Here is a 19,087-nt window from a genome sequence, read left to right on the forward strand (position 1 = left end):
TGATCATCTTCCTGCTTCAACACATGTAACAAACTATCAACACATAGCATAAAACTTGAACCAGGGTAAGCAAATTAATTCAACAAATTAATACTTCAACACTTGACATCATAGCTCATAGATTAATTTAAATAGGTTCAACACATAGCATAAAGGATCATTACACCACACAGATAATAGTTCACACGCACATATAATAGTTCAACACCTCACACATAGATGATAGGTTCAACACACATGGACCCAAAAGATCCTAACTACTCCAAATTGTTGTCCCTGCACCATTTCTTGAAGTAACCCAACCTAAGCTTAGGAGTTAACTGGCCACAGAAGAACTCCCTTTGGTACTCTGTTTCGAACATCTTGGACATAGCATAGACAGATTCAACGGTTTTCTCAACGCCACACTCAAATGCCAGCTCTTGACACCTCTTGACAGAAAATGCAGCCTTGTCATTTGCACGTTTCTGGATTTGCTTAGTGTTGGCTGCGACAGATTCTTTGAAGGTACTGGCTATGTCCTTCACAATCTTCACCATTGGGCTCTTGCTCCTCTTCACTGGACTGGTCAAAGTGCTTGTAGTGCTGTTCAATGCCCTCTTGCCCCTCTGGCTGCTTCTACTTGTAGGTGTTTGTGCAAACTCTTCTTCTTCTTCATCTTCTGTCCTTGCATCTTGCCCCTCATTGTCACCATAATCATCACTAGGCACAAAAGGCTGTGGTGCCATCCACAGTGTACCCTCTGAACAATTCATCAAGCAAGTCCTCGTTTGCTGGAGGACTCATCAGCAACTTCTTTAAGTATGGTTTTTTCTGTTAAGATATGAGAGCACAAAAGTTGATTAGAAACTAGTTATGACAGGAGAATATTAGCTGTTTACAATAAAGATGTATAATCAGGCACCACAACATAGCACAAGCATCATTTTTTCACACGCACTAGCTGTTGCTGCAGTTCACACTCACTAATGTACAGCCAAGTAAAACAGAAGATAGTCCAAACGAAAGGATAACAGCATGTACAACCAAGTAAAACAGAAGACAGTGATAAGTTCCTATGTGCAACGACTTGCATTGATCAAATTTGAAGCAAGCATAGAGTAACCAAGCATACTAGTTAATACTAGTTAAGATATGAGAGCACAAAAATATGCTAAGGAATATTGTACCTCTGTGTGAGTTAGCCAGAAATCATGATCTGCATCAATGGATCCATCTGGTCTCCTCCCCAACCCTGTGTGCGTTTGCAAGTAGCGCTAGAAAGCGTGGGTGTTTTTGAGTACACCTATTTGGTTCTTCACTTGTCCACGGGTGTACACCAACCTTCTTCTAGCAAGTAAGCCATCGACAACGGCTTGGTACCCTTCACCACTCATTTGTGAACCATTATACGTTCCTGCTCTACGTTGCTCTATGTACAATTCTAACAAGCAAGCATTATTTGCATCATTCCATTGGGCTCGACTGGCATGGTTCACCGGGGGACCGCCGGAGCTCGCTAACTCCTCCACGTTATCCTCCATTGCTTCATCGTCAATGTCGAAGGTAGTGTCGGAGCCGGATGCTTGCCCACGGACGCCACTCCTCGGTGCCCTCGGTGCTCGAGGAAATGGTACGCCCTGGCCACCGCTGCCACGGGAAGCCGTGTTGGTGCACTGGGGACGCCAGCCGGCTACTGCGGCGGCCGAGTTCGTGCGCTGCCGAACACCACCGCCTGCCCCCGACGATGACCAGCCGATGTAGCCACCACTGTTTCCTCCTCTGCGACCGGCTGCCGCCGAGGAGGAGCCGCCAAAGAGCAGTTGTCGGGCATGCTAGGGCGCCGGAGTCGCCCACGCGTCTCTTGCTCCGGCACGCGGTGGGCGATAGGGAGGGAGGCCGGAGCCCCTGCCGCGTCTAGGAAGGAGCTCGACGTCGTCGCCCTAATGGAAGTCTCCGTACAGCCGAAGCCCCGGGAACCCCTCCGCCATCGGTGCTTGCAAGTTGAGGTCGAGACAGGCGCGGGCAGGGCCGCTCGCCGACGGCTGCGAGCTCCACAAGTCGTCTAATCATCTCCGTCCATGGCGAACTTCTCTAGATCAGAGCACAGCAGAGTGGGGCCGATCTGGAGGTATGGAGACATGGCTCACTCTCACCTGCGCAGCAAGTGGCCCGATGGAGGCGACCTGCTATGGTCGGAGCTTACGGCGGCGGCGGCCTTGGAGACGAAGGGGAAGGGCGCGGCGGGAGCGAGGGAGGCGGCGTGGGCGACCGAGATCCGCCTCCGGGGGGCCGCCGGCGCTGCTCCTTTGGCGGATTGAAGCGGCGGCGATGCGGTTGGGACCGGCGGTGGCGCAAGTCGCGATGGGGGGAGGTGAGTCACGATGGGGGGATGGGAGTCGCGAGGATCCGGTGCGGGTGGTGTAATAAAAAAAATAAGAGTTTCCAGTGGGCCCCACTAGAAGTAGACCAAATAATCACCTCTTTTGGGGGATAGTTTTTTGGGGTGGGCTAGTTGCAAATAACCCACTCTAGCCCTCCTGTTTGGATACTTTTGGGCTAGTTGAGCTCAAACTAGCACAAACTAGCTCTAGCCCCTAGATCCAAATAGGGCCATAGTATGTGTTTGGTCCAGGATAATCATCTATTCAACTCCCTAATTCTATTCTATTAATTACATTTGCTTGCTGCATTTTGCTGGTCTATCTTAGCATTCACTAGCAGAGAAATGACTTTTGATCCACTTCAAAATTTGGCTTTAGTCCCAGTATTTTTTCGTGCCCGGGACTAGAGAGACCTTTAGTCCCGGTTTGTAGCTCCAACCGGGACTAAAGGTCCCTGCCCAACGGCTACAGCGGCAGGCTTTTGCTGCAGGGGACCTTTAGTCCCAGTTGGAGCTACCAACCGAGACTAAGGGTTAACTTTTACTCCCGGTTGGTCCCTCCAACCGGGAGTAAAAGTCTACTCTTGGCTGGAGGCTCCGTCCGGGACTAAAAAGGGACCTTTAGTCCCAGTTTCTGTCTCCAACCGGGACTAAAGGTCCCCTCCTATATACCCCTTCTTCCTCCCTGAGCCCGAGCCACTTCGACCTCAGTGTTCTTGCTTCATCGCCGACCTCTCTTCTTCCTCATCGCCGGTAATCACAAGATTTTCTTCGATTCCTCCATCGATTCTTCGGTTGTAAAGGTTACCAACTTTATACTCTCATGTTTCATCAGTAGCATATCTCATTTTGTGGACTAGATATATGTGTTTTTTTATGGTGAATTTTTTCTTATTTGTAAGCCATTTAAGCTCAAAATCACTTTAAAGTTTGCATATTTGGATGAAGGAAGGTTAAAGTAGTTATTCAAAACTAGTATTGAATTTTCATTTCTAGCATGCATAGCACACTTCATGGTTTAGAGATATAGAGAATTTTAGAGTTTTTTAATTTTATTTGTTTATAAAATGAGAAATTTATATTATATTAAAAATGAGTATAGAGAGTAGATGGCAACTGCTTCTGGGTCCTCGGCCTCTCATCAGGTTCCAAAGCGACTGAGGCCGGACCTCCCTCTCATTGCATGCGGCAAGTGTGAGGAGAAGATTGTGATGGAGTATAGGGTGAGGACGGAGTGTCCCAACAAGGGCCGTATCTTCTACAAGTGTCCGGATCGCAATGTGAGTTATTTTGTCGCATTTGATGATTATGGTTAATTTATACTTATTTTCATGATGATTGTGATTAAAGTTCTAACTTTTTGTTTTAATTTCAGTGGGATGGCACTGGATGTTCAGGCTGGTACTAGGAGGAAGAGTATGTTGAAAACATGCAAAACTATCTTGCACAGGTGGCTACGGCGGCTGATGAGGCAGTGATCCTGTGGAAGAAGCCATAAATGTTGAACAAACGCATGATCTGTCTGTTTTAGTTGGGATTGGTCGCGAAATCCTTATGCTGTTGAATTGCATTTTAGCTTTAGTTTTTTTAGTGGTAGTTGGGATTGTCTACATTGTAGCGAGACTTTCATAAATTAATACCTTGTGTGATGACATGCATGTCGTATAATTAACTAATTATGTTCTAGGTTTTAATATGATATGTATGTCATGTAATGCAGATGAGCCGGCATTGGATGCACAATGCTGATCGCCGCTCCCAAGAGTTCATTGAGGGCGTGCATTCTTTCTTACGTGTGGCCGAGGCAAACAAATGTGATGGTTTCATGTGCTGCCCATGTGCCATATGTAAGAATTTGAAGGAATATGCTAGCTTAAGGAGTCTTCATTCACACTTGTTGAAGTCGGGTTTCATGTCAAACTATATTTGTTGGACGAAGCATGGAGAAACCGGGGTTGTAATGGAAGAAGGTGAAGAAGAACAATGGGACGATGATGACATAATTGCTGAATATAGTGCCTTTAATGATACTACAATGGGGGAAGCTAAAGAAGAGGCAGGGATAAAAGATGAGCCTGCTGATGATCTTGGTCAGGCCATTCGTGACGCACAAAGAGAATGCGAAAGTGAAAAGGAGAAGATCAAGTTCGAGCGCATGCTGGAGGATCACAAGAAATTGCTATACCCAACTTGTGATGCAGGGCAGAAAAAGTTGGGTACCACACTAGAATTGCTGCAATGGAAGACAAAGAATAGTGACAAAGAATAGTGCATCTGACAAGGGATTTGGGGAGTTACTGAAAATCCAAAATAAGATGCTTCTGAAGGATAACGAATTACCCGCCACTACGTACGAAGCAAAATAGGTAGTCTGCCCTTTGGGATTAGAAATCCAGAAGATACATGCATGTCCTAATGACTGCATCCTCTATCGTGGCAAGGAGTACGAGAAGTTAGATGCATGCCCGATATGTCATGCATCGCGGTATAAGATCAGGTGAGATGACCCTGGTGATGTTGAGGGCGAACGTCCCACGAAAAAAAATCCCTGCCAAGATTATGTGGTATGCTCCTATAATACCACGCTTGAAACATCTGTTCAGAAACAAAGACCATGCAAAGTTGTTGTGATGGCACAAAGAAGACCGTAAGGTAGACAATATGTTGAGACACCCTACTGATGGGTCCCAGTGGAGAGCAATCGATAGAGAATTCCTGGAGTTTACAAATGACACAAGAAACTTAAGGTTTGCTTTAAGTACGGATGGTATGAATCCTTTTGGGGAGCAGAGCAGTAGTCATAGCACTTGGCCTGTTACTCTATGTATCTACAACCTTCCTCCCTGGTTATGCATGAAGCGTAAGTTTGTTATGATGCCAGTGCTCATCCAAGGCCCAAGGCAACCTAGCAACGACATCGATGTGTACCTGAGGCCACTAGTTAAAGAACTTCTACTTTTGTGGAACAGACCAGGTGTACATGCGTGGAATGAGCACAAATAGAAGCACTTTGACCTGCGAGCATTGTTGTTCATAACAATCAATGATTGGCCTGCTCTAAGTAATCTTTTAGGACAATCAAACAAGGGATATAATGCATGCACGCACTGTTTCGATGACATTAAAGGTATATTCTTGAAAAAATGTCGAAAGATCGTGTACCTTGGCCATCGTCGATTTCTTCCTACGAATCACCCTCTAAGAAAGAAAGGCAAGCATTTTAAAGGTAAGGCAGGCCACCAGACCAAGCCGGGCAACCAAACTGGTGAGGATGTACTCAATATGGTCAAGGATGTGAAAGTAGTATTTGGAAAGGCATATGGCAGCAAACCTGTTCCGAACGACGCCGACGGTCACGCACCCATGTGGAAGAAAAAGTCCATATTTTGGGAGCTACCCTAATGGCAAGTCCTAGAGGTCCGTAGCACGATCGATGTGATGCACCTGACGAAGAATCTTTGTGTGAACCTGCTAGGCTTCATGGGTGTGTATGGGAAGCCTAAGAACACACTTGAAACACGACAGGACCTGTGGTGTTTGAAAGAACGAGACAACCTGCATCTAAAGAAGACAGATGATGGGCGCCATTACTTAAGTCCTGCCAGCTACACTCTTAGCAAAGAAGAGAAGGAAAGCATGTTTGAATGCCTAGCAAGCATCAAGGTACCATCTGGATTCTCCTCGAATATAAAGGGTATAATAAATATGCCAGAGAAGAAATTCCTAAACTTAAAGTCCCATGACTACCACGTGCTCATGATGCAATTGCTTCCAGTTGCATCAAGAGGAATTCTACCTCTAAATGTACGTCTAGCCACCGTGAAGCTATGTGCATTCCTCAATACAATTTCTTAGAAGGCAATCGATCTAATGGATCTAGCTAAACTACAGAATGATGTGGTTCAATGTCTTGTCAGCTTTGAGTTGGTGTTCTCTCCTTCCTTCTTTAATATCATGACATACCTCCTAGTTCACCTGGTCATGGAGATTAGCATTCTCGGTCCTGTGTTCCTACACAACATGTTTCCCTTTGAGAGGTTCATAGGAGTCCTAAAGAAATATGTTCACAACCATACTCAGCTAGAAGGAAGCATCGCCAAGGGCTATGGAACAGAGGAGGTCATTGAGTTTTGTGTTGACTTTATTCCCGACCTTGACCCGATTGGTGTTCCTGAATCGCGACACGAGGGGAGACTAAGTGGAATGGGGACACTAGGGAAGAAAACATATATTGGTACGTAGGACAATTATTTTAATAAAGCACACTACACAGTTCTGCAAAACTCCTCCTTGGTGGATCCGTATATCGAGACACATAAAGAGTTGCTCCGATCCGAGTTTCCAGGGAAGTCTAAAGCTTGGATTATGCGTTAGCACATGGAAACTTTCAGTGACTGGTTGCGAAAAGAATGTCAGGGTGATGAGAGTATTGATGAGCAACTGTATTTGTTGGCTAGGCAACCATCGTGGCATATCCTCACATACAAAGGGTATGAGATAAATGGGAATACATTTTACACAGTAGCCCAAGATAAAAAGAAGCACCAACCAAAATAGTGGTGTCCGCATAGATGCCACCGACCCTAATAGAAATAAGCAAACATATTATGGCCGCATAGAGGAGATATGAGAACTAAACTATGCACCTACTTTTAAGGTACCTTTGTTCAAGTGCCAATGGGTAAAGGCGACTGGAGGCGGGGTAGCAGTCGACAATCAGTATGGAATGACAACCGTGTGCCTCAATAATATTGGGTACAAAGACGAACCGTTCGTACTTGCCAAAGATGTGAATCAGGTGTTCTATATCAAGGACATGTCTACAAAACCGAAGAGAGAGAAAAACAACAACGACCCAATCAATGAGCCAAAGCGCCACATAGTTCTTTTAGGGAAAAGAAACATCGTCGGAATTGAAGACAAGTTAGACATATCAGAAGATTATGAAAAGGATGACCGAATTCCACCCTTCACAGTGAACAAAGACCCAAGCATCCAGCTAAATGATGAGGACACTCCATGGTTACGGCGCGATCATAACCAAGGGATATATGTTAAGAAGATCACTGTTGTTCCCACTTGATATAGTGATGTATTAGACCTATTATGTAATAATTGTGACTTCAGATTTTTCTGTCGAGTATTCATATTTTCTACGATTTAAATAAATTTTCTGCTTGACAGTGGATTTCCTGTGGAGAACGTGTGATGAAAAAACAAATGATCAATGTCAATAAGATGTGAAAACTAATTTCCTATCGAAAGCAATAGTTTTAATGATTTTAATTAAGTAGTACATTTTTGCATGGTGAAAATTATGATTATTATTTACACTATGTTAAATATTTATACGGTAAAACAAAAGAGTTTAGGTTATAGATTTTTCTTATGTACAATAATGTAAAACCAGGTCCAGGAATTCTTTTTGTAATTTTTTTGCTAATATTTTATTTACTAGGCAATTAACAACTCTCTGCATATTTATATAAAAGAAATATATAAAAAAGGAAAAACTTCTAGAAACTAGCGGGAAGCCAAACCGTAGCCCACCTTTACTCCCGGGTGAATCAACCACCCGGGACTAAGGGCCTGTTTGGGACTACTCTGCTCCACCTTTTTCAGCTCTGCTCCACCAACTCCACCACAGAGCAGCTCCATTGTGGAGTTTCTGGAGTAAGTGGACTTGTTTGGCACGCAGTTTAGCTCCAGCTCTGGAAACATGAGGTTTCTATAGGAAAGGTCTACTATGCCCCTGATTGATGTTTGGTGTATGTTCTGTTGTATGCAGAGCATGTGTAATTGAATTTTTTTTACCAATTCAAATATGGTGTAAATATTATAATCACATTTAATTTATTGGAGAAAAGTAAAAAACAAATATTTTGGCCAAGTAAAAAACAAATATTATAATCTCATTTAATTTATTGGTGTTCATATTTTGGATACAAATAATTGTCCATACATGACTAATGATAAATAAGATAACAAAGTCCATCATTCTAATAAAAATAGTTGTCCATAGATAACTAGAGAATAGTGACTAATACATAATTCTAGTTCCAAGCTAGAGAAAGAGCGGTGGCCTAGTGGGCTATGTAACTAAATGCTCCAATGGTACCCTAAATGCAATCTCTTTCTATGAAATAGACAATGCACCTAAAATGAAAGCGGGCTGTGTAACTCTGGTTTTTCAAACTTATGATAGTAGGAGGGGCATGCCATGTGGCCCATTGGTAAGGCCCCAATGTTTATCAGAGACAATCACTCATGTAACTCATAATCAACAAGGCACCATGTGATGCTACAAACATGGTCAATGGCACAACAACCAATTCGAAGGTCCCCCACAAGTAATAAACACTAGAGTACTTCCGTCAACTTTGTTAGCATTATTCAGAGAAAACTCAATCTGGGTTGCCTGATGATAAGAGGAAAGATCAGTCTATCTGTACCTTTCCAAGAGTGCATCCCTCAGTTGCTCCTTGGAAACTCCCAATGCCCCCACAATCATCCCGATGCCATGACACCTGAGGGCACCGAGCAAACACACCTGAGGGCAGAGAGAGGCAACCTCAGATATCAAATCGAATCCGCATGCAGAAGAAGAAGGAGGGAACAAGAAGGTTTGGTCTTACTGCAAAGAGCCAGGCTTGAGCTTGTCCGAATGCAAAGGCCGTGACTTGCGCAGGTCCATCATCTGATCAGAGTCACCGTCATCTGACGAAGCAACTGCTGGTCGCGGCGGCGGCGGCACGAAGGGGTTCCACGCGTGCGCCGCCACGGGCTCCGCAGCACCCTTGGGCAGCGACGGCCTCCGTTTAGGCGGCGAGGGATTGGGGCTCAGGCACGCGGCTGCAGGATGGACGGCGGGCGGAAATGGACGGGGCTGGAGCCGAGCGTGGCTGAGGAAGCCGACGGCAAGGAGGGAGAGAGCGAGGAGGACGAGGTGTCGGCAGCGGCGGCGGGAGACACGGTGCTCGGGTCGGAGGCCGAGCTGCGGGATGCGAACTTGCCTGACGGCGGTCCGACACGTGGAAGCGGCGGCAGAGGGCGGAGCTCTGGCGAGCCAGGACGTAGATTAGAACTGGTGCCGGGGTGCTGCGGTCCCGACGGCGGCGGGGTGGCGAGGGTGCTGCGGTCCTGACGGCGGTGAGGGGCGACGGGAGGAAACAGGAATAGAATGAAACGGTATTTGTGTAACGAGTGTCAATTGCGGGTAATTACCTCCAACTCCACGAGGACATACGAAACGCTGGTTCGTGGAGTACCCTCTGAGGAGCTCCGCGAAAAACATGGAGTTGGATCAAAACTCCATCTTTTTTTAGGAGCAGAGTTTGTGAAGTTGGACCTATTTGGCAGAAAAGTTTGAGAACAGAGCTACAAAAGGTAGAGCAGAGCAGTCCCAAACAGGCCCTAAAGATGGGCTATGTTTTTGTGGCCCGCCAAAATTCCCTTTACTCCCGGGCTGTGGCTGCACCCGGGACTAAAGGTCAGACTTTTAGTCCCGGTTCTAACCATCACCCGGAACTAAAGGACCTTTAGTCCCGGGCTGTGGCTTCACCCGGGACTAAAGGTCCCCCTATATACCGCCCCCTCTCTTTCTCCCTCCATCATCTCTTGTTCTTCGCCGAGAGCCACCGCGCCGCCACTGCTCCTCATCGCCTCTAGCACCACCTCCACACACGCGCACCTCTCTCGCCGTCTCTGCCGGCGGCCCGGCCGGCTCATGCCTCTCCCGCCCGAGCGCGATGCACAGATCCAAATACGCCACCGTCGTCCTCGCCTCTCACCCAGATCTGATCTAGAACTGCCTCCGTCGTCGTCATCACCGCCTCGTCACTCGCGTTTCGTCCCCAGCCCGCACGAGCGTGCCTCCTCTCTCTAGCTAGCCGCTCGGCCCTCGTCCTCGCCAAAGTGCCTCGTCCTCGTCATCACCACCTCGTCACTCGCGCGTCATCCCCGGCTCCACGTGCTGCATCGCCGCGCGCTCATCGTCTCCCTCGCTGGAGCTTGTCACGCCCCGCCAGACTCGCCTCTGTGCCATCCTCACTCGTCACCCCGCCGACCTCGTCTCCGTGCCATCCTCACTCGTCACCCCATCGGCCTCGCCTCGAGCTCGTCACGCCCCGCCGGCCTCGCCACCGTCGTTCACGCGTGTCGTATGTCAGCATCCTCTCCTTCCTCGTCCTCAGTGATCAGTGGCAGATACAGTGTATATATGTGTGTGATATAACGATGATCATGTTGTACATGTATGTGAGTGATCAGTGGCGGATCTAGAAATTTGTTAAAGGGTATGCCATACCAAAATTTCACATGTATTTCGGTAAAATCTATTTACCAACTCGGTAAACAGTTATAAAAATTTGCTACTCAATTTGGCATATAAGCAAGAAAAAATATGATAAGTCTTCAATTTATAGATTAGTTCTTCTATTTTTTATAAGGCGCACACGTATATCAAGAATCGAACTTTAATATCTTTGACCAATATTTGACTAACAAATTTGAATTATTATAATGCAAATTGGAAAATTCTGATACTGCTAGATTTGTAATTAAATGTACTATTCAATTATCATAAGTTCATAAATATCAATAATATAATATAAAATAAATTAATGGTTACAACATAATTTAGGAGACCGTGTCATGCGAAACTACGCCGTTGATGTAGGAGTACAAAGTTGAAAAATTGCATGAAGTACAATACGAATATATATCAAGCGGCCGCCGCCGTCAGCGAGCTCGCCGATGTCGAGCAGGTCACTTAGAAATCATGCCTTTTATTTTTTAGAATTAATTTTTACATGAAATGAAAATTTAGAAAATAGTTAGAAAATTATAGAAAATCTGTACTAGTTGAACTTGCGGACCATGTTCATCTCGGCTAGCATGTTCTCTGCCGAGCGATAACGGACGTCAAGGAGGAGCTTTGATTCTATGAGGGAGAGCGGCAACGGTCGTGGAATACCGTGTTCCCTTCCTCGTAGAATCGGAGCTCTTCCGTGGCCAAGTATGGTGCCGTCCGGTGGAGAAATGCTCGCTGAGATGATCACGTAAGCAAGGTCAACTAGTACGGATGGCAAGCGGACGCCGTCGCCCGCGAGCTCGCCGATGTCGAGCAGGTCACTTAGAAATCATGCCTTTTATTTTTTAGAATTAATTTTTCCATGAAATGAAAAACTTAGAAAATTATAGAAAATCCGTACTAGTTGAACTTGCGGACCGTGTTCATCTCGGCTAGCATGTTCTCTGCCGAGCGGTAACGGGTGTCAGGGAAGAGCTTTGATTCTACGAGGGAGAGCGGCAACGGTCATGGAAGACCATGTTCCCTTCCTCGTAGAATTGGAGCTCTTCCGTGGCCAAGTACGATGCCGTCTGGTGGAGAAATGCTTGCCGAGATGATCACGTAAGCAAGGTCAACTAGTACGGATGGTTATTTATTTAAATATATTTTTGAGCTAGAATTTGATGGATATTTGATAACTTCAGACCTACAAATGTCATCTACAAATGTTACTATCCTCAAGGTGGCATGTCCTGCAGGAGTCCATTTTATAGATATAGTTTTTTATTTTTTATAGATATATCTAGTGGTGTAAAAGCTAGATGGTTGTCCCGAGAGACAACATGGATGAAGAAATGATGGATATTATCAACACCGGCACTCAATTTGCCAATGGTGACCAGCAGGATGTAGATGACGGGAGTCAATACCTGGCTCATGAAAATAACCAAGAAAATATTGTGCAAGAAAATACTAGCAAGGTATATATATTTATATATATATTTGAATATTATATATATATATATATATATATTTAAATATCTATCATCTATTATGTGTACACATGATATTTATTTATTCTTTTTTAAACGTAGCCCTCTGGATCGACGACCACAACGGCGAAAAGCAAAAATATTCGAGGCCCGAAAAAGTCATTGGAGGGGCGCTACATAATATCGAAATTCAATATTGAGACAGGCGAACCACTTGGTCCACATGCAAGGAAATTCATGCAACACTGTGGGTGCCTTGTAAGGGACAGACTTCCGACCAGTGCCCGTGAATGGAAGCAAAAGATTAACGAGCCTCATGTTAGTTTTGTCTCTGATCTTGATAAGAATTTAATTTGGGATGATATCCTTCAACATTTCACATTGCAAGCGGATGATTATGATGATATCAACGATGATGAATTGAAGGAGCTAGTTCGAAAGTAGGCTATAAAGAAGATGGTCACACAATTCCAGACTTGGAAGAAATCCCTATACACGAAATACATCAAGAAGAACCTAACGCACAATTTCAATACTAGGGGCCCGCTCACGAAGTTGATGCCCTCCTGGAATGATTTTGTACAGTCCAAGATATCGGAAGAGGGTGAGGAACGGGTGAGAAGGAACCAAGAGAATGCCCGGCGGAAGGTATACCACCATGGCATGGGATCAGATGGCTACACGACTGCCATTCCCAAGTGGGAAAAAATAGAAGCGGACATTCTTGCCAAGGGTATCACACCAGAATCACTCAATTGGCCCAAACGCGCGAAGAATTGGTTTTTCGCTCATGGGGGAAGATTAGACCTAGAGACCGGGAAGCTGGTTCATGGCCCAAAACTCGAAAGAGCAACACAAAGATTTTCTTATACTCTACAAGCTAAAGCTATTGGTGCGTTCAGGCCCAATAGAGAGAAGGATGAACTGACGTATGCCATCGGGATTGCTGAACACAGTGGCCGAATGAGAGGTTTAGGACGGAACATTTCTTGGGAGCATGGTTTCCCTAATGACAGAGATACCTACAGAAGCTAGCAGAGAAGGAAGGATGTGGAAGCAGCGTGGATCAGCAGGTTGGAGGAATATGTTCGTGAGCCATAGGAGGCGTTGCTTCAAGCACAGGAGCGCAAAAAAGACATGCAAGCTAGAATGCAGGACAAAATCATAAAGCAAGTGCAAATAGCAATGAGTGCTCAAAGGCAGGCATCAGATCTAGAAATCAACATTAATATTAGTCCCCCTAATCAGTTAAAAAATAGCTGCGCTTTCATGGAGTTGCCAAATCAAGATGATGTAATGTTACGTTTCCCCATGGATGATATCACTGCACCATTTACATCATGTGAGCTACATATTCCAAAAGAGAATGCCACAGTCATAGTGGCTCTTGGTGTTTTTCTCCTCCAGATCCTACCAAGACACCAAGAATTCATGGGGCAATAATACCACCTGGATATGTTAGCGTCTCAGTGGATAGAGTTAACAAAGGTTTTAGTGATCTGGCTCTTGACATTCCAGGAGGTGATGGGGAGAAGACTCTAGAAGAAGCAGAGAAGACATTCATACTATGGCGTAAGGCTGGATAACGAGCCAGCTCGGCTCGTTTGGGCTCGGCTCGTTCTGGCTCGTTAAGATAACGAGCTAGCTCGGCTCGGCTCGTTATCCTAACGAGCCAGAAAGCCAGCTCGACTCGGCTCGTTAAAAGCTCGAGCTGGCTCGTTAAGCTCGCGAGCCAGGTATAAAAAATACACAAAATATAATATTTGCATTTATTTAAAGTTTGAGAATAATAATAATACAAAAGAAATGAATCTAACAACCTTAAATCAAATAAAAAAATTAATATGCGCTAATATATATACAAGTATAATAAAATACTATAGTATTCATGCATCTAACTACTTTAAATGATACTTTTTTCCTGGAAGCTTGGCTCATTTAGCTCGCGAGCGGCTCGTGAGCTGGCTCGAGTTGGCTCGTTATAGCTAACGAGCTAAAATCTTGGCTCGGCTCGGCTCGTTATCTTAACGAGCCGAGCCGAGCCGAGTCGAGCCAGCCACGAGCCGAGCGAGCTAACGAGCTTCGAGTTTTTCGTCCAGCCTTACTATGGCGCAAGTGCTACATCATTATTCCTGGGGTCTCTAGAACACCGCCGCTTCCTCAACTGCCAGACAAAAGGTGTAGACAAAAGTGAACGAAATAATTTTTTCACTAATTTTCTATTGACATGCATGATTGATAATAACAATTTCTTATACCTAATTATTCTTTTTTGTACTCACACAGCAGGGCCTCCGTCAACCTAAGTCCAATTATTCAATCTCTAGATCATCATAGTGCTCCAGGCAATGATTATGCAACGCCGCCACTACCGCCACCTCCAAGGAGGTCTCCAACGGCTGCCCCGCCTCCCTTCATGACCAAGAAGCAGCCAGCTCCTAAGAGGTCCGCCCCGCAAATGAAGCCATTGGCCCACCAGCCGACAAAGAAGAAAGCCTCCTCTAATCCAGTTATTCCCCAAAAACTGTCTTACGAGAAAAGTGAAAAGGAATTAAATGCTGCAGCACAAAAAGATATGAGCAGTTTCTTCGAAAAAGTAAGAAAGCAACGAGAAGTGAGGGAGAACCCGGAGAAACCGTACTTCTACCTACCTCCAGATCTTCTAAGAAAGAAGGTGGATCAGAAAAAGCGAGAATCTCAAAAGGCCCTACCAAAATCGGACTACGACCGCTCTCTTACCAAGTCATTTGAGGCGGCACAGAAAAAGACTAGAACAGGGAAAGGTGTTGCACAACTCGGACAACAATCGCAATAATCAGTCCCCCCTCTTGTCATTCGTAATGAATATGGTTCAAACTTAGACTTACTGGACGTCGATTTTGAGGACCTGGCTCAGTTTTACGAGGATACCAATTTGGAGCTTGCCCAAGTACTCGCTGAAGGACCATCTGCTCCGAAAGTGGATCCTTAGAAGAAATTTGAACATGGAAAGAGTCTATACAACCCTGAGGCCTAAGGTGAACTGGGTACGTAAATGTACCTGCTAAACAAGTGGTACATGGCGGCGTGTGAACGGGGAGAGAACTTTGTTTCTGTCAGAGTTAGAAACCAACATTACTTCCGTGGCGATGACGTTATATATGTCAAGTTTTTAGAATTACACCAACTATGCCACCTAGACTCTCTCGACAAAAGTCTCATTAGCTGCTATTGTCTGTAAGTGTGATTATTTTCTACTATTAAAGTGTATATATATAAAGCTATATGTATATATATAAATTATATATCCTCAATATATTTTTATATATGCAGATATGAGATGACAGAACTCAGAAAGAGAAAGAATAATGATGTTGGTTTCGTTGATCCAAATATCGTATTCAAACACCCTAATCTTCCGCCTCAATGGAAAGCTAAACTCGAGAAAAATCTCATGAGGTTCTTAGTGAACCAACAAAACAAGGACATACTCTTCCCCTACAACTTCAAGTGAGTGTTAAATAATTAATATCGATCATATGGATATTTGTTCAATTATTTACTTACTAGCTAAGCTATCTCCCATATATATATATATATATATATATATATATATATATATATATATATTGACTCTAGTTAATGTCGATCATATTTGTGTATAAAAACATATGCAGCAATCACTGGATATTGATGGTCATCGATATGGCCAATAGTCGGTTGAGCATCTTAGACTTGTTAAGAAAAGAGCAAACAGAGTACCAAGACATGATAGATATTATCCAAGGGTAATTTGGTCTCTCTAACAATTATATATACCCCGATCTCTTAACTGCAACAATTATTAAAGGCCAAATTAATTTTTTATTTTATTGAGCGCAGTGTTTGGAAAAGTTTCATTGAGGAACACCACATGAAACATTGCAAAGCGCCACTAGATGTAATCGCACATAAAGTAAGTATTAGCTACACACACACACACACACATATATATATATATATATATATATATATATATATATATATATATATATATATATATATATAATTCAATTAACATGCTTTCATTTCACCGGATCTTTTTTTTTGTAAAAGTGGGTTCTGAGGCAAGAATAGGGGAACAACTACTGCGGATACTATGTTTACGAGTTCATCATGGCGTACGCAAAAAGAACCCCCGAAGAGATCCTCAAAGTACGTTATATAAATATATTCATATATTCACAATTTCTTTTATTGCTCATATATATAAGTAATCACGTGACCAAGACATATATATATATATATATATATATATATATATATATTAATACTTTTCCTTTAACTTTTATTGAAGACTCTATAGTTGAAGAAAAAAGTCATACGACGTGACCAACTGAAAGCAATTCAAGAGACCATAGCAGGATTTCTTAATGACCAGGTCTTAAACCCCGTCGGCGAGTTCTACAATGACGTGAATGAAACACGGAAGCCAAACCAGATGGAGTGAATTTGTTATCCCAAGGATATGATAGAATATACAATGCAAGCTTTATTTGTAATATATATATACATATTATATGTACATAAAATAACGTACAATATATGTATATGCATGTAATATATACGTTAGTTTCATACTTTAGTTTGTACAAAATGTTCGAACATTATAAGCGTGCAGAATACGTATATTATTAGCAGCGCAGAATGCGTATTCAAAAACCTATTCGAAAACCAAAACGAATCATCAATTGAAAATAGAAACAAAAAATAAAGGAAAAAAGAAAACCTTTAGTCCCGGTTTGTAATACCAACCGGGACTAAAGGGCCGACCCACATGGCCAGGCCGGGAGGCCTCTTTAGCTCCGGTTGGTATTACAAACCGAGACTATAGGTGGACCTTTAGTTCTGGGCGAGAAACCAAGACTAAAGGAGGAGCCCTTTAGTCCCGCATTCGTGCTCCCAGTTGAAAAACCAGGACTGAAGGGGTTTCCCAACCGGAAGTACAACTCGTTTTTGTACTAGTGATTCTTTTTTTTTGAAACACAATAGTGAGGTAGACACTTGCACATACACACGAACTCAGTCTACATAAGCACGTATATATATCATATTTCTATGTACATCTCTAAAAATTAAAGGGTATATTTTAAGATTGATATTAAAGTCATCATAGACATCTCAATGTTGATTAAGACGTCAATTATCATTGGAATGGATAGTATTATTCCTTACAAGAATAAAGTAAAAAAAATACATACTCTGTGCTAAGTCGAACTTGAACCCGAACAAGAGGGTATCACTCTAAGCAACCTAACCAGCTGAAATATGTTCAATTTGTTTATTATCATTTCTCTTGATGTGTTTTTAGATAGCTATCGTGTGTACGTAGAATACTTCCATGTAGCTTTTTTTTTTTACAATAGTGAGGTAGACACTAGCAAAACGTGTTCATAGAGACAGGTAAACTTGAAAGTTTCATATATAGGTCTTGGTTGAGTGTGATCGGCGTTGTGATGGTATTATGTTTCAAAATTTTACTTACATATTATTTTATTTTGTGTGTAATGTGTATTTCAAATGAAATTCTGATTGTGTTATGCCATAATCACTTATTTTTAAAAGGAAGTCTTCAAAATTTCAAGAGCATTACATTCAAGGTGGTACAAGGCTTTCACTGGCACTTCTGACGCTTGTTTGACAAGAAGCACGCAACCATTCAACAACACGGTGAACCTACCAAATCTAGTTACTATCAATCCTAAAATTAGATTGCCACCCATATACCTAGAAAAACCCTTGGTCACCTACACTAACAAGCAAAGTAGCTAGATAAAGTAAGAATTCAGTGAATAGTTGAGTAGATGTACAATTGTAGTATGTTTTGTTAAGAAATGAAAGTCAGAGAGCAAATGTGAGAATGTGATACTGAATGGTTGCCAAATTAATGAGTAAAGACTAAGAACAACAAATGTTCTGGTACCTCCCCTCTATAAAGCGGATTGACCGGAGCTGAAAGGGACATCTAAGAACATCCAGTGTAGTGAAAGCTTGAAGACGGGTCGTGATCATCTAGAACTACCTCACCTATGTTGACTACTTTGCCTACTTCGACTACGTTAATGTCTTTGGCGAAGGCTCAATTATATGAAAGGAAGGTATCAAGGGCTCTGCCATAGACAAGGTCATGGAGGTTCGAGCGAAGGTCGATACCGAAAACTAGCTAACAACAAAATCATCCATAGATTGTCTCTATATAGACAAGAGCTGCTTGTCGAGACTGAGTTGTAATTGGGCCGCACTTAATTATATTCAGCTATTGGGTCTTATACTTTCGATCAAAACCGAATAGCTGAGGAGCTATTGTTGGGGTGTACTATATGTTAGAGACCCTATTGGTGTTTTCAGGGCTCAATTACATACCTTATGGGCTTGTAGGATAAGGTTTAAGGCCCCATCTATAGTCCTAGAGGCTCTAGTGTAAAATACAAGACCCAACGAAGGAATAATGAAAACCTCTCCTCCCACCTTTTTTCTATAAAAAGAGAAAGGGGGAAGGTGGAGAGGGGGCTGGCCTCTCACTCATTTTTGTTCTCTCTTTCTCTCCACTCCAACCTCTCTCATGTTCCATATCTAACCAACGGTCTATTTGGATCTTTCATTTTAGAGAAATTGGAATCTACTTAATGGACTTTTGGATTGGAATTTCACATTCCACAACTTTTAAGTTCCTATATAAACCTATCTCAAATTCAGAAGGTGGGAGATGGAAATTAATTCTATAGATCATCGTGCTATGTTTCTATTAATTCCCAAGTTAAAAAGTATAACTTAGCATTAAGAAGCCAGTAAGAGAGGTAGATGGGCACTTATGACGAATCTAACGAACCATCGTAGACATGAGCATCCATTATCTGCCTGAGCGCAATAAGCCTGCAAAAATACCATGACAACAATAAATATCTCTATGCTGCAATAAATACA

General features: G+C 43.2%; 1 pseudogene; it reads right to left on the bottom strand.

Moving 5' to 3' along the window:
- Nucleotides 1-11: 11 nt before the first annotated feature.
- On the bottom strand, nucleotides 12-1,970 carry LOC136526205 (uncharacterized; annotated as a pseudogene).
- Between the last annotated feature and the right edge of the window lie 17,117 nt (nucleotides 1,971-19,087).

This window comes from Miscanthus floridulus, chromosome 19 (assembly GCF_019320115.1).
Source record: "Miscanthus floridulus cultivar M001 chromosome 19, ASM1932011v1, whole genome shotgun sequence".
Lineage (NCBI taxonomy): Eukaryota > Viridiplantae > Streptophyta > Magnoliopsida > Poales > Poaceae > Miscanthus > Miscanthus floridulus.